Genomic DNA, 13,382 nt, shown 5'->3' on the forward strand with positions numbered 1-13,382 from the left:
TGTGCGCATTGAAAGACATATCCTGAGATCTAACAGGACAAGCACAGAGATGAGTCCACTGTCTGAGGCCATAACAAGATCATTTGTAACCTTCACTAATGCTGTTTCTGTACTATGATGAATTCAAAACCTGACTGAAACTCTTCAAATAGACCATTCCTCTGAAGATGATCAGTTAGCTGTTTTACAACTACCCTTTCAAGAATTTTTGAGAGAATTATGGAAGACATTATGGGTGAAACGTCCTGTTAGACACCAGAAGTAGCAGTGAGCCATTGTTTTCTAGCATATTTTGTTTCCTGGACCAGTTCATTTGAAAGTTTATTGTTTTCTTTTCTAAACCGTAGCATTTAAAAAATGTCCTTGCGCAGCTCGGGAACATATTGTGCTGATTGCGGTTGTACTAACAACCAGACAAAGTTAAATCTGCGGCTACAACAGCAAGGTTTTTAACATGCAGACAGAGTGAGAGAGTTTCCACCTCCGACCAAAGGATAAAGAACCCAAAAAACTTAACTTGAAAAGACCACCTAAAATGTTATACGTGTGCTCTTTTCACTTTGTTGGCAAAAAGCCCACAAAGGAACATCTTAGTTTGTGGCTGGGATATAACAGATCACTGGAGAAGCTAACGAGGATTGACAGCAGTGTCACCAGAATAACAGGTATGATTTGATTTGTCTGGAGGACAAATCACTGTAATATTAATCATTAGCAACATGTATTATCCTTTTCAAAACAGTCAAAATGTAAAATGCTTTTGGACTGCTGGTCAGTATGAACCTAAAAATGTCATAATTTCAGTACCGACATAAAATGTTCAGCAATGCAGTATTTTAATCTTAACCTGAATTTAATATTGTAGCTGTTATTATGTACCAGGTTTTCTCCTGGTTTCTGAAGCACAGAGTTGATGCTGTTACCAGTGGGAAGTAGTGGGGTTGATGGAAGGGTAATGGTGTAATTAAAGTGTTATCATGAAAACCCTAATGCATCACTTCTTGATAATCCTGTATCGCTGCCATCAGATGAACAAGATGAAATGGATCAGGGTGAGGAAGTCGTCATGTTGGACCCAGAGATGCAGTCACACCTTTTCAAAAGGGCCCACGATCACATATGAAATGTTTCCACCAGGGCCGCCACACCATGTAGCTGGCTGCATCTTAGAGAGTGATGCAGACTCCCATCTGTATGCAGGGATTCCACTCAGAAATTCAAACACTTCACCATCAATGCCAGTTGTGGCCCAAATTCTAATAACTTTAATGAAACTAAGACAGAACTTTGTCATGTCTGATTTGGTCAAGACTTAACACAGAACTGATTAGTTGCCCAGATCAGGCAGGAATCGAATGCATGTCTAGGGAATACCCATCAAACATCCCTAACCTCTGTGCTATCTGATTGGGCAGTTGTAGAACATCAATACTTTATATTTTTCCTTAATAAATTTGAAAGGGCATTTTTTTTCAATTGAAAACATGTTTAAATTGTTCAATGACATTATTATATCTATCATTTAAAAGTCGGTAGTGTATATCTGTGTGAAAAAAATCAATAAATACTGTTTATAAACTTTGGAAAAATAGATAGATACATAGATGTCCATATAAGGGACTGTTTCTCACTATGACATCATCTCTTCCGGTGGTTAAGCTGTAAAGCGTGTGCCTTCAAATCCAGTCACTGCAGGTTCGAGACTTGGCAGTTCTTTTTCCAGTAGCATCCATCCATCCATCCATCAATCTTCTACCTCTTAGTCCAGTTATGGGTCGCGGGGGGCTAGAGCCTGTCCCAGCAGTCATAGAACGCACACCCAAGACAGGACGCCAGTCTGTCGCAGGGCTACAAACAGGCAAACAAACACAGACACACCCACACACACCTACGGACAATTTAAAGATTCCAATCCACCTAAGCTGCACGACTTTGGATGTGAGAGGAAACCGGAGCACCCAGAGGAAACCCACGCAAACACAGGGAGAATATACAAACTCCACACAGAAAGGCCACGGGAATTGAACCCACGACCTTCTCGCTGTGAGGCAACAGTGCTAACCACTAATCCACCGTGCTGCCCTTTTCCAGTAGCATTATAACTTAAACAGTCGCCCTTTGAATTCACACGTTTTTTTGTTGTTTTACAAGAGGTCTCTACTATACGTAAAAAAAAATGAGAACACAAACTAGTTCACAGGGATGAGATTGGCAAATTCAATTTTCAGAGGAAAATAATCCAGGGTCCAGGGGCCGCAGGCCTCAGCGGGTCCAGGGCGGAGCCCTGGCCAGGGGGTCAGGGGAAAGCCAAAGCATTTTTGCTGTTTTAAAACATGTAAATTGCACTAAAATGATATTAAAAACTACTATAAATGCCAGGTGTTCATATCTATAATTCAAACTGTAGACCCTTACTAAGACCATCTACTGTACATGTGTATTTTTGTGACCAAAATATTTTTTCATAACTAGACTTACTTGATTTTCAGCATTCTCCACTTTCAGCATGGCGCACTTGTCAACAAACATACATGTAAGGGCGGGAGAAAGGAAAGGGCGGGAGAAACGCATATATAACCTTTGCGCTGATTGGTCATAAGCTTTGTAATAACCAATGAAAACGTGCGTAAGTAATAGCTTCGACTGCACTTCGATACCGTCTCGGTTTTTATGATTTGTTGGAGGGAAAACTACCGAATATTGGAAGCTGAAAGACTACACAGTTACCTCCCTTACAGTACATGCTCATTGTGCACCTACTTCATACTGGTCACTGTCAGCACAGCGTTACTTCCGCGTTCGGCTGACTGACGGACTGATTGAACTTGCTGCATCTGCGATAACAAACAAAGACCACTCAGTGTTCTGAATAGACGACAATTTTATTAAACAAAGGTACTCCTGGCATTAATTTTTTTTTGCATTCTTACCCCCCCCCCTTAAATTTCCTCAATGAATTTGGACGTTTCACAAAATCGACCCCCGGGACTGTCAAATCCGCGGAAATCCGCGGATCCACGGAAAAATCTCATCCCTGAGTTCAACATTTCTCGAGCTGGAGGGAGTAGATCTAAATAAAAACATTTGAAGTGGAACAAGCTGTGATCGTTTTCATTTCTTTTTTCTTTCTGGGGCAAGATAATTAAATGACAGAAAAACCAACGGTGCAAAATGTGACGTGTTTGACTAACCATAATAAACATGAACAAAACAGAGGGGGCAAAACTGAAACTAAGGTGGTGAGTCGAGGAGTGGAAAACCAGTGATAATAACTAAAAAGAGAGGACGTGACACAGGAAAGTGAATACAATAAACATGACAAAACAAACTATTGACAGAATAGGAAATAAATAATGAACAAATCAAAAACCAGGGACTAGGTAATACAATGAATGACTAAACCATACATAAATGATATACAGAATAAAACCGTTAACAGAAGCATTACACAAAGTACAGAAACAAACAGAACCAAACCAAGACTTACATGACAAGATATAATAATATGAAATGTAAAACCCTCAGTGGAAGCCTAGACCAAATAAGGGGAAAACCCAGAAAGGAACCCCGGGCCGAAGCAGATCCTGACAGTACTTTATTCATATGTTTACCTTCATATGAGGAAAATAAGGATTTGATCCACTGTGGATTTTTCAAGTTTTCCTATCAACAATGAATGGACAATGAATGAACTTCAACGGTCAGAAACAGACTCAAAAAAAAAAAAAAAAAAAAAAAAGAAAATTACTTTGTACAATTTTTAAATAATTAATTTGAAAGTGAGTCTGTCGTGGGGACTGGCCCACTGATGTCGTAGATGACCCCTGCCTGTGGTGCTGACTACTGTGTGGACTTCCCATCTTCTTTATATTATTATGGTGTTTGACTTTCTAATTTCTGTTTCTTCAGCTTTGTAAAACTTTCCAAAACCTTGCAGTTGTTGGAATGGCCTAAGCAGTGGGTCACCCTTTTGAGTCTGGTCTGCTTGAGGTTTCTTCCTCAATATCATCAGAGGGAGTTTTTCCTTACCACTGTCACCTGTGTGCTTGTTCTAGGGCAGGGGTCACCAACCCAGTTCCCGGAGAGCACCTGCCCTGCATGTTTCCTATGTCTGCCTACTCAAGTCGCACCTGTGGTTGTTTTTAAAGTGGTGTTTTCCAGCTCTTGTTTGGCTGGACACACCTGATAGAGTTAGTTGCCTGGGAATGGAAGAGGGAGATTTAGAAAACAGGCAAACTTCAAACGGGCCTGGACATGTGCTGGCTTGAGCAGGGGGACCTTGTGTGCCCTGTAGGATTTAACCATGACGGCGTAGTGTGTTACTTATGTAATCTTTGCGACTGTGGTCCCAGCTCTCTTCAGGTCATTGACCAGGTCCTCACGTGTCGTTCTGGGATTTCTCAGAATCACCCTTACCCCATGAGGCGAGATCTTGCATGGAGCCAAAACTGAGGAAGACTGACAGTCATCTTGTGTGTCTTCCATTCTCTAATAATTACCCCCACAGTTGTTGCCTTCTCACCAAGCTGCTTGCCTGTTGTATACACCTGAATGGTCAACAAAAAGAGAGAATGGAAAGACTCAAAGAATGAAATGCTATCTCTGGAAAACAACATGGAAAACACTAGAATACATGTACATGTACTGTTGTACATGTACCAGGTCCAGCACTGCTTCACTTCTGAGATCTGACGGGATCAGACTGACACAGAGCAGATCGACTGCATGGAGGTCAAAGAACAACATCAGATCAAAAATTACCCCCAGGTACCTTACTTTGTCAGTTTGATGTATGATACGTGAGGCTAGGCTAAGTGTTAGCTGGTCAAATTGATGCCGATGTCTCACTCGACCAAGAACCATCATTTCAGTCTTGTCAGAGTTTAAAAGTCAGAAATTGCTGGACATCCAGCTTCTCACTGATGCAAGGCAATCTTCTAAGGATTTTATGTGGGTGAGAATACCAGCATAGCAATGAAAGATAATCCCAAGGGGTGCTATATAAAGGGAGATAAGCAGGGGGCCTAAGACAGACCCTGTGGAACCCCAAATTTCATGTCACTAAGATTAGAGGTAGTGTTATTGTACAAAACAAAGTGAGAACGATGGGTCAGGTCAACCATGCAAGGACATTCCCAGTAATGCTAAAATGATTCTCCATCCTATCAACTAGAATATGATGATCCATGGTATCAAATGCAGGACTAAGATCTAAAAGCACCAGAACCGTAGTGTCTGAATGCATTGCAAGCAGAAGATCATTCACCACTTTTGTGAGAGCTGTCTCTGTGGAATGATATTTTCTAAAAGCAGACTGCAGTGGCTCAAAAAATTATTCTTAGTAAGGTGGTCCACAAGCTGCTGTTTAAACACTTTTCCCAGAATTTTCAAGCAAAATAATAGATTTGATATCGACCTATATTTTTTCAATATACTAGGGTCAAGATTAGATTTCTTAAGTAATTGTTGTGTGGGCCGCCAGAAGAGGAGGTACTGCTGGCCCACCACCAGAGGGCGCCCTGCCTGAAGTGCGGGCTTCAGGCACGAGAGGGCGCTGCCGCCTTACAGGAACAGCCGAGGTGACAGCTGTCACTCATCAACTATGACAGCTGTCACCGATCATCTGCATCTCACCCTGGATAAAAGCAGGATGACACCTCCACCACGTCGCCGAGATATCGACTTCTTTGAGAGGTAACTTTCTCTGCCTGCATTGATTGATTCCAAGAGCTATTGTGTTGCAGCTGTCTAACCAGAGGACCTGCGTGGGTCGCGACTGTTTCGTCCTACTTCCCGTCAGATAAATGGTTAAACAGACGCTGCACGAGTGTGTGTTAGAGGTGGAGGTGGAATTCCCACTGTTATTGTTACGGGGTGTATACATACCCACACTTGACTGTCGTTGTTCTCCGCCAGCAGTACCAGATCCGACACGCTGAGACGGTGGCCACCTGGGGACTTCAGGACTTGGCGGCTCCAGTATCCTTCGGGTTCGGTGGCGAAGGAAATCGTGTGGTTCCGGTTCATCTCCAGACGGGCGTCTCCTATCGTCGAGCCTGCCCACACGACACCTTCATTAATTGACTTGTATCCTCAACAAAAATATAAACGCAACACTTTTGGTTTTGCTCCCATTTTGTATGAGATGAACTCAAAGATCTAAAACTTTTTCCACATACACAATATCACCATTTCCCTCAAATATTGTTCACAAACCAGTCTAAATCTGTGACAGTGAGCACTTCTCCTTTGCTGAGATAATCCATCCCACGTCACAGGTGTGCCATACCAAGATGCTGATTAGACACCATGATTAGTGCACAGGTGTGCCTTAGACTGCCCACAATAAAAGGCCACTCTGAAAGGTGCAGTTTTATCACACAGCACAATGCCACAGATGTCGCAAGATTTGAGGGAGTGTGCAATTGGCATGCTGACAGCAGGAATGTCAACCAGAGCTGTTGCTCGTGTATTGAATGTTCATTTCTCTACCATAAGCCATCTCCAAAGGCATTTCAGAGAATTTGGCAGTACATCCAACCAGCCTCACAACCGCAGACCACGTGTAACCACACCAGCCCAGGACCTCCACATCCAGCATGTTCACCTCCAAGATCGTCTGAGACCAGCCACTCGGACAGCGGCTGAAACAATCGGTTTGCATAACCAAAGAATTTCTGCACAAACTGTCAAAAACCGTCTCAGGGAAGCTCATCTGCATGCTCGTGGTCCTCATCGGGGTCTCGACCTGACTCCAGTTCGTCGTCGTAACCGACTTGAGTTGGCAAATGCTCACATTCGCTGGCGTTTGGCATGTTGGAGAGGTGTTCTCTTCACGGATGATGCGAAGGAGATGTGTTGCACTGCATGAGGCATATGGTGGTCACACCAGATACTGACTGGTATCCCCCCAATAACACAAAACTGCACCTTTCAGAGTGGCCTTTTATTGTGGGCAGTCTAAGGCACACCTGTGCACTAATCATGGTGTCTAATCAGCATCTTGATATGGCACACCTGTGAGGTGGGATGGATTATCTCAGCAAAGGAGAAGTGCTCACTATCACAGATTTCGACTGGTTTGTGAACAATATTTGAGGGAAATGGTGATATTGTGTATGTGGAAAAAGTTTTAGATCTTTGAGTTCATCTCATACAAAATGGGAGCAAAACCAAAAGTGTTGCATTTATATTTTTGTTGAGTATATAATCTGCTGTGTGTGGTTGTGACATTCACAACAGTAAAGTGTTCTAATTTAACTCCCTCTATTGTCCGTTCATTTACGCCCCCTGTTGTGGGTCCGTGTCACTACACTTTCCCAACAGGATATCTCGGCCAGCGTCATGGACTCCGAGGGGCGTCACCCAGCTGTTGAACGACCAATGGGAGAGCAGGGAGCGCAGGCGTCTGCAGGAGGCGTGATTGGTGAGCTGCGGCACATCCTCACCGCCTTTACGGCTCAGTTGGATCAGATGACCGAGCAAAACATCCTCCTGAACCACAGGGTGGAGGCTCTCTCCGCGCAGGTGGCGGCAAGCGCTCAGGGCGCTGCGGCAGCTCCTCCTCCTGCCAACCCTGTGCAGGATATGAATGTTCCAGTGGTTGTTCAACAACCCCTCCCACCATCCCCTGAAGCATACATAAGCCCTCCTGAGCCGTACGGAGGTTGTGTGGAGACGTGCGCGGACTTTCTCATGCAGTGTTCGCTCGTCTTTGCACAACGTCCCGTCATGTACGCGTCAGATGCTAGTAAAGTAGCTTATGTAATTACTCTGCTTCGAGGAGAGGCACGCGCTTGGGCTACGGCGCTTTGGGAGCAAAATTCATGGCTCCTTCACACGTACACTGGGTTTGTGAGGGAGTTCAAGACTGTGTTTGATCACCCTAACAGGGGAGAGACCGCTTCGACTGTGCTGCTGTCAATGAGACAGGGACGCCGGAGCGCAGCCGCTTATGCAGTTGACTTCCGCATCGCGGCTGCGAGGTCCGGCTGGAATAACGCTGCGCTCCATGCCGCCTTCGTAAACGGACTGTCGTCGGTCCTGAAGGAGCACCTGGTGGCCAAGGATGAACCGCGGGAATTAGATGGGCTTATCGATCTTGTTATACGGTTAGACAATCGGTTGGAAGAACGCCGTCGGGAACGAGACGAGGGGCGTGGCCGGGCACGCGCCGTCCCTCTTCCTTCCGGGTCCGAAAAAGGTCCGCCCTTCCCACGCTCCCAGGCCTCTACACCCCGTGTGGCGACAGCTCCCCCTGCTGACGAAGCTATGGTCACGAGCAGGGCCACATTCAGACCACCGAATAGACAGAGGAGGCTTCCCCGCGGGGCGTGTTTTGTTTGCGGCTCAATTGAGCACCAATTGAGAGATTGCCCCGAACGGTTAAACACCAACGCCCGCCCCTAGAAACTGGGCTTAGGGTGGGCCAAGAAATTCACGTGGGACACACACACATTTCCACACGGATCCCAGTTACAATCCTTAGTGGGGATTTAACCCTTCAGGCCCCAGCACTGGTAGACACAGGGTCAGAAGGGAATCTGCTAGACAGCAGATGGGCCAGGGAGGTAGGGCTCCCTCTGGTGGCGCTTCCTTCACCATTGCAGGTGCGAGCACTAGATGGCACCGTACTCCCTTTAATCACACACAGGACGCTACCAGTAACTCTGGTGGTGTCAGGGAATCATCGGGAGGAGATAGAGTTTTTTGTGACCCCCTCTACCTCCCGTGTGATTCTGGGGTTCCCCTGGATGCTAAAACACAATCCCCGGATTGATTGGCTGTCCGGGGTGGTGGTACAGTGGAGCGAGACCTGCCATCGGGTGTGTTTGGGATCCTCGGTCCCGCCCGGTTCCCAGGCTAAGGAGCAGGTCAAAGTTCCCCCCAATCTGTCGGCGGTGCCGGTTGAGTACCACGATCTTGCTGACGTTTTTAGCAAGGATCGGGCACTCACCCTTCCCCCGCACCGTCCGTACGATTGTGCCATCGATTTGATGCCAGGCATGGAGTTCCTGTCCAGCAGGCTGTACAACCTCTCCCGACCTGAGCGCAAATCGATGGAGACCTACATCCGGGACTCCTTAGCTGCCGGGCTGATCCGTAACTCCACCTCCCCGATGGGAGCAGGTTTCTTTTTTGTGGGCAAGAAAGATGGCGGTCTTCGTCCATGCATTGATTACCGGGGGCTTAATGAGATCACGGTTCGCAACCGATACCCGTTGCCTTTGTTGGATTCGGTGTTCACGCCCCTGCATGGAGCCAAAATATTCACAAAAATGGATCTTAGGAACGCATATCACCTAGTTCGGGTCCGGAAGGGAGACGAATGGAAGACGGCATTCAACACCCCGTTAGGTCATTTTGAGTACCTGGTCATGCCGTTCGGCCTCACTAACGCCCCCGCGACGTTCCAAGCTTTGGTAAATGACGTCTTGCGGGACTTCCTGCACCGATTCATCTTCATATATCTGGACGATATACTCATTTTTTCTCCGGACCCTGAGACCCATGTATGGCATGTACGTCAGGTCCTGCAGCGGTTGTTAGAGAACCGGCTGTTTGTGAAGGGCGAGAAGTGTGAGTTTCACCGCACCTCTTTGTCCTTCCTGGGGTTTATCATCTCCTCCAACTCCGTCGCCCCGGATCCGGCCAAGGTCACAGCGGTGAGAGACTGGCCCCAACCTACGAGCCGTAGGAAGCTGCAACAGTTCCTCGGCTTCGCAAATTTTTACAGGAGGTTCATTAAGGGGTATAGTCAGGTAGTTAGCCCCTTGACAGCCCTGACCTCACCAAAAGTTCCCTTCACCTGGTCGGATCGGTGCGATGCCGCGTTCAGGGAGTTGAAACAGCGCTTCTCGACTGCACCCGTCTTGGTGCAGCCCGATCCCAGTCGCCAGTTTGTGGTTGAAGTGGACGCCTCTGACTCAGGGATAGGAGCCGTGCTATCCCAGAGCGGAGAGACCGATAAGGTTCTTCACCCATGTGCCTATTTCTCCCGCAGGTTGACCCCAGCAGAGCGGAACTATGACGTGGGCAATCGAGAGCTCCTTGTGGTGAAAGAGGCTCTTGAGGAGTGGAGACACCTGCTGGAGGGGGCGTCAGTGCCTTTCACGGTTTTTACTGACCACCGGAACCTGGAGTATATCAGGACCGCCAAACGACTGAACCCCAAGCAAGCCCGCTGGTCACTGTTCTTCGGCCGTTTGACTTCCGGATCACTTACCGCCCCAGGACCAAAAACCAGAGGTCGGATGCCCTGTCCCGGCTGCATGAACATGAAGTCAAGACCGAGCTGTCGGATCCACCGGAACCCATCATACCGGAGTCCACTATCGTGGCTACCCTTACCTGGGACGTGGAGAAGACTGTCCGGGAGGCCCTGGCATGGAGCCCGGATCCCAGAACAGGGCCGAAAAATAGACTATACGTCCCACCAGAAGCCAGGGCTGCCGTCCTGGACTTCTGTCATGGGTCCAAGCTCTCCTGCCACCCAGGGGTGCGTAGGACCGTGGCAGTGGTCCGGCAGCGCTTCTGGTGGGCGTCTCTGGAGGCTGACATCCGGGCTTATATCCAGGCCTGCACCACCTGCGCCAGGGGCAAGGCGGACCACCAGAAGGCACAGGGACTCCTTCAGCCGCTTCCTGTGCCTCATCGCCCCTGGTCCCACATCGGTCTGGATTTCGTCACGGGCCTCCCGCCGTCCCGGGGGAACACCACCATCCTCACGATAGTGGACCGGTTCTCCAAGGCGGTCCACTTCGTGGCCCTCCCGAAGCTCCCATCGGCCCAGGAGACAGCGGATCTCCTGGTCCACCATGTCGTCCGTCTGCATGGGATACCAACAGACATCGTCTCGGATCGTGGTCCCCAGTTCTCCTCGCAGGTGTGGAGAATTTTCTGCCGGGAACTGGGGGCCACCGTGAGCCTCTCGTCTGGGTATCACCCTCAGACTAACGGACAGGCTGAACGGGCCAATCAAGAGCTGGAGCAGGCCCTGCGATGTATGACATCCGCATACCCGACGGCTTGGAGTGAACACCTGGCCTGGATCGAGTACGCGCATAACAGTCAAGTGTCCTCTGCCACCGGCCTCTCCCCGTTTGAGGTGTGTCTGGGGTACCAACCCCCTTTGTTTCCTGTGGTGGAGGGAGAGGTCGGTGTGCCCTCGGTCCAGGCCCACCTGCGGAGATGCCGTCGGGTGTGGCGCACCGCCTGTTCGGCCTTGTTGAGGGCCCGGACGAGGGCAAAGGCCCATGCAGACCGTCGACGGTCCCCGGCCCCCGCATATCAGCCCGGGCAGGAGGTATGGCTATCTACGAGGGACATACCGCTCCAGGTGGCTTCCCCAAAATTAAAGGACCGCTATACAGGGCCATTCCGAATCCTCAAGGTCCTCAGTCCCACCGCAGTGAGGCTCCAACTCCCGGCCTCACTGCGGATCCATCCAGTCTTTCATGTCTCCCGGTTGAAACCACATCACACCTCACTCCTCTGTGCACCCGGTCCGGCGCCGCCTCCTGCCCGTATCATCGATGGGGAGCCAGCTTGGACAGTACGCCGGCTCTTGGATGTCCGTCGAATGGGCCGGGGCTTCCAATATTTGGTGGACTGGGAGGGGTATGGACCCGAAGAACGCTCCTGGGTGAAGAGGAGCTTCATCCTGGACCCGGCCCTCCTGGTCGATTTTTACCGACGCCACCCGGACAAGCCTGGTCAGGCGCCAGGAGGCGCCCGTTGAGGGGGGGGGTCCTGTTGTGTGGGCCGCCAGAAGAGGAGGTACTGCTGGCCCACCACCAGAGGGCGCCCTGCCTGAAGTGTGGGCTTCAGGCACGAGAGGGCGCTGCCGCCTTACAGGAACAGCCGTGGTGACAGCTGTCACTCATCAACTATGACAGCTGTCACCAATCATCTGCATCTCACCCTGGATAAAAGCAGGATGACACCTCCACCACGTCGCCGAGATATCGACTTCTTTGAGAGGTAACTTTCTCTGCCTGCATTGATTGATTCCAAGAGCTCCAGTATCCTTCGGGTTCGGTGGCGGTGGAAATCGTGTGGTTCCGGTTCATCTCCAGACGGGCGTCTCCTATCATCGAGCCTGCCCACACGACACCTTCATTAATTGACTTGTATCTATTCTATAATCTGCTGTGTGTGGTTGTGACATTCACAACAGTAAAGTGTTCTAATTTAACTCCCTCTATTGTCTGTTCATTTACACCCCCTGTTGTGGGTCCGTGTCACTACACTTTCCCAACAGTAACGGTTTAATCACTGCAGATTTGAAACATTTAGGAACAGATCCAGAGGTTAATGACAGATAATTTCCTGCACAGTCGGCCCAAGAGTGGGCCACAGGTCCTTAAACAGTTTTGTTGGTATAGGATCAAGCAAGCAGGTTGTGCTTTTTGTAGATGTTATGAGTTTTGTCAGCACACTCAGTGAGATGCTATCAAATTTTGTAAATCACAGTAATACCTCAGTGATGGCACCCACCTCAGTAGCAGGGTGTAGTGACTGGGATATGTTTAACCTAATGTTGTCTATTTTCTTCTCGAAGTAATACAAGAAATCTTGTCCTGTAAAACGAGAGCGACTTACAGGTGGTTGTCCATGAAAAAGTGTTGCCACCGTGTCGAACAAGAACTTTGAATTATGCTTGTTTTTGTTGATCAGAGTAATGGGCCCACTTTGTAGCCAGTAGTGCATGCTTATAGTCAAAGAAACTGTTGGGTTTGCACCCTGTTTTTAAAGAAATGAGAGGCACAAACACTGAAAAGAAACCAGTCAGAGAGAGACAAATATATATTTTTTTTGCTCTGCGCAGAGGAGAACAATGAAGCAGCTTGTAAGTGCTCAGCTACAAAGCTCTCCTAAAATCTCCTCCTCTGGCCCAGCCTTTTATTTAGTTCAACATGAGAAAAAACAAACAAGGACAGTCGGGAGAGGTTACACATGAGTCATGTCTGCAAGAGGGTGATAGCAAAGCGAGGTAACAGCTGAAACCTTCCATTCCTGCAACATGAGCCTTGGCGCTCGTCAAAGCAGGATAAGGCAAAATGAAAAATAGTTTGCTCAATCATGAAGAATGCAGACAACAAGTCTTTCTTTCTAAAACCTCCTCTTCTCACAAAGAGGAAAAATAATAAGCATAAACTATAAGAAAATAAATAATAATAATATAAGCATAAACTAAAGAAAATAAATGATAATAAGAGCATGAACTATATAAAATCCTTGACATAATCCTCCCTGTTATCGTTTATTTACATAAGTCATGTCCAAAACACACTTCAATAGAAAATTTGTCCACTTTAACCACTTGTCTTATTACATTTTCAGCTAAAGCTTCATAGGCTAAGAGTGTGTTAACTCATCAC

The sequence above is a fragment of the Thalassophryne amazonica genome, chromosome 17 (genome assembly GCF_902500255.1).
Source record: "Thalassophryne amazonica chromosome 17, fThaAma1.1, whole genome shotgun sequence".
Classification (NCBI taxonomy): Eukaryota; Metazoa; Chordata; class Actinopteri; order Batrachoidiformes; family Batrachoididae; genus Thalassophryne; species Thalassophryne amazonica.